At 44.4% G+C, this 3,910-nt stretch overlaps 1 pseudogene across 1 annotated transcript; it reads left to right on the forward strand.

Moving 5' to 3' along the window:
- Positions 1 to 972: 972 nt before the first annotated feature.
- Positions 973 to 3,910, forward strand: LOC311619150 (neurofilament light polypeptide-like; annotated as a pseudogene). Its single transcript has one exon. The product of its transcript is annotated as a neurofilament light polypeptide-like (transcript).

A 3,910-nucleotide genomic window follows, 5' to 3' on the forward strand; every position in this document is an offset into this window, starting at 1 on the left:
TCTATTTTGAAAAAGTGGCATTAGAAGTTTATGTTTAAAAAATTTGGCTTTTAAAAGAAATTTCATTCGTTGAACTGTTGATATTTGGCTCTGTTGACTAATGAGTTTGCTGACCACTGGTCTATAACATTAGACTACCTAGGAAAAAAGACAGTTAAATGAGATTATGGTAGACCCCCGAGTAAGCTGATTTAGGGGCCCTGGCATCCCTCCTCCTCCAGGTGAAAATCTGGGTGTAACTTTTGACACCCCACCCCCAAACTTAATTACAGCTGTGTTTCAGCATCTGCTGGGACCCTCAGCAGATAAAAATCTGCACATGGAAAATACTGTTTCTCATTGGTGGTTGGTTGAATCTGTGGATGCCAACCTTAGGGATATAGAAGGGCAAGTGTTCTTATTTTAAAAAGGCACATATAGCCGAAACCGGTTTGGCTCAGTGGATAGAGCATCAGCCTGTGGACTGATTCTGGTCAAAGGCATGTACCTTGGTTGCAGGCACATCCCCAGTAGGGCGTGTTCAAGAGGCAGCTGATCAATGATTCTCTCTCATTGATGTTTCTAACTCTCTATCCCTCTCTCTCTCTCTGTAAAAAAATCAATAAAATATATATATAAAGGCACATATAAGTGGACCTGTGCAATTCAAGCCCATGTGTGTTACACAAGGGCCAACTACATGTAATATAATTACATGCTATATATATATATATATATATATATATATATATATATATATATATACACACTAGTAAAGTATCTTGTACATATAGAGTGATACAAAGATTTATGTCATCTACCATTTTGAATGTTTTCTCTTTTGTACATATAACAATAGTACATGTATAAATTAAATCTTTATTGTTGAAAGTATTACAGATGTCCACTTTTCCCCCCCATTGACTCCTTTTAGCCAACCCATCCCCCATACTCCAGGCCTTCTCCACTCTATTGTCTGTGTCCATGGGTTTCAAATATATGCATAAAAATTCTTTGGTTGATCTCTTCCCACCCAACCCTCCCTCACCTTCCCTCTGAGATTCTGTAGTCTGTTCCATGCTTCTATGTCTCTGGTTCTATTTTATTCACCAGTTTATTTTGTTCATTAGATTCCACATATAAGTGAGATCATATGATACTTGTCCTTTGCTGATTGACTTATTTCACTTAGCATAATAGTCTCCATGTCCCTCCATGCTATATCAAAGGGTTAAAGGTCTTTCTGTTTTTACAGCTGCATAGTATCCCATTGTGTAAATGTACCACAGCTTTTTTTATTCACTCATCTACTGATGAGCACTTGGGCTGTTTCCAGATCTTAGCTATACCCACAGCAAATTAGGAGTGATATGCAATTTAAGCCAACAAAAATAGAGGAAAAATTTGCAATGCACCAGGGGCAGGCTGCTCCTAATGCCGCCAGCAGGGTCGAGGCTGCCAGTGGGGTCCGGGAAGGCCAGTTGGGCAGTTGCCTGATGTCCAGGTCCGGGCAGGCTGGGCGGGCTGTGACTGACACTGCCCGTGGGGTCCAGGCTGCGATAGATAACTGGGCAGGCCTGGGGGCCAGCACCTGATGCTGCCTATGGGGTACAGGCAGAAATCTGGGACCTGTTTAGGCAGGGGTGGCCAGCGTCTCTGGGATCACTGTTTGCCCCCTGGCTGCCTGTGGACACAGGTGGAGCAGGTTGGGATTGAACATTTTAAAGAAAATGGGATGCCTGTGTCCCAGCCCACTGCGTCCGTCCCTGGCAAGGAGAGGGCAGTGGGCATTTAGCAGGCACCAGGGCTTGGAAGGGACTGGGAGCAACCTGGGGGCATGCTACCAGGAAAAGGTTCTGAACCATGATGACGCAGAGGGCTGGCTGATGGAGGCATGCAAAGGTGCAGACGAGGCGGCTCTTGCTGGCGCTGAGCTTGAAAAGCACATCAATAGCTTTATAGTCTCTTCAATAAATGGATGGACTAAATTGCCTTTCTGAAGAAGATGCATGAAAAGGAGATCATCAAGCTGCAGGCACAGATCCAGTATGCTCAGATCTCCGTGGAGATGGACATGTTCTCCAAGTCTGATCTCTCTGCTATGTTCAAGGACATGGGCGCCCAGTAGAAGAAGCTGGCTGCCAAGGACTTTCAGAATGCAGAAGAATGGTACAAGAGCTGCTTCACCATGCTGACCGAGAGCAATGCCAAGAACACTTAGGGAGTGCGCTCCGCCAAGGACGAAGTGTCTGAAAGCCGCCGCCTGCTCAAGGGCAAGACCCTGGAGATCAAAGCATGCCGGAGCATGAACTAAGCTCTGGGAAAGCAGCTGTGAGAGCTGGAGGATAAGCAGAACTCCGATGTTAGTGCTATGCAGGACACAAACAACAAATTAGAAAATGAGTTGAGAACTACAGAGAGTGAAATGGCATTATGTTTAAAAGAATACCAGGACTTCCTCAATGTGGCTTTGGACATTGACATTGCAGATTACAGGAAACTCTTAGAAGGTGAGGAGACCCAGCTCAGTTTCACCAGTGTGGGAAGCATAGCCAGTGGCTACTCCCAGAGTTTCCAGATCTTTGGTCAATCTGCCTAAAGTGGTTTCCAGACTAGCTCCTACTTGATGTCCACTCGCTCCTTCCTTTCTTAATATACCAGCCACATCCAGGAGGAGCAGATCGAGGTGGAGACCATTAGGAAGCTAAGGATGAATCCCCCTCTAAAGGAGAAGCTGAAGAGGAGGAGAAGGAAGAGGCTGAGGAAGAGGAGAAGAATAGGAAGAAGGTGCCAAGGAAGAATTTGAGGATGCAAAGGAGGAAGAAGAAAGAGGTGAAGGTGAAGAAGAAGATGCCCAAGAAGCTGAAGACTAGAAGAAAAATGAAGGTGCTGGGGAGGAGCAAGCAACCAAGAAAAGATTGAGCCCCCCTTTACTTAATTATTTTAGGAATAATCCTCCTGAAACCAGGTCAACCCCGTCACCAACCAAGCAGTTGAGTTCCTGATACTATATGAATTAAGAAGTCAATATATATAACATTTTTAGGTGACTCAGGTTGGGGAATAAATGTTGTGCTATGACTTTTCTCCTTATGCAGAGTATCTGTTTGCTTGGAGAGTGGCTTCCTAGCTTGTTGCCAGCCTGTGCATGGTCCATGCTTATGAGTTCAGGATCTATGACATGAATAATTCAGATGTTTACAATAAAAACACATGAGTACATGAATGCACTGATATTAATGTTAAACTTCATAGAAAAAATAGTCCCTTGAATCTTTGGTGGTTAGAAATTAAAGACCTCAAATCATGTGCAATAAACAGTAAATAAAGTTACACTGAATGACCAAAAAAAAAAAAAAATACATTAGGGGCCAGGAAATGTTCAAAGAACTGGGGAACCATTCCCAAACCAGGGAGGGAAGTCACAGGGTGTGTGTTATTGCAATGAATACAGTATTTCCTACTACTTACAACATATACAATGTAATGTATTAGATGCCTTCCTACCGCATGAAGTTATGTATTCTCATAGAGTAATACTGGTACATATGTTGTAGTTATGGCAGTATGTCATATATTATCTGTATTAATAAAAGGGTAATATGCTAATTAGACTATGAGACCTTCCAGAAGTCCTTCCAGACAGAGCCACGGTGGTGCGGCTGAGGCAGAGGCAGAGGCAGAGGCAGAGGCAGTTAGGGGTGATCAGGCCAGGAGGGGAGAACAGCTGTGGGCAATTGGGCTAGCAGGCAGAGTGGTTAGGGGTGATCAAGTGGGCAGGCAGGTGAGTGTTAGGAGTCAGCAGTCCCGGATTATGAGGGGGTTGTCCGACTGCCAATTTAGGTCCAATCCCATAGGGATTCAGATTAGAGAGGATGCAGGCTGGGCTGAGAGACACCACTCCCCCCCATGCATGAATTTTGTGCATCGG

The sequence above is a fragment of the Pipistrellus hanaki genome (assembly GCF_964339955.1).
Source record: "Pipistrellus hanaki genome assembly, chromosome: 1".
Classification (NCBI taxonomy): domain Eukaryota; kingdom Metazoa; phylum Chordata; class Mammalia; order Chiroptera; family Vespertilionidae; genus Pipistrellus; species Pipistrellus hanaki.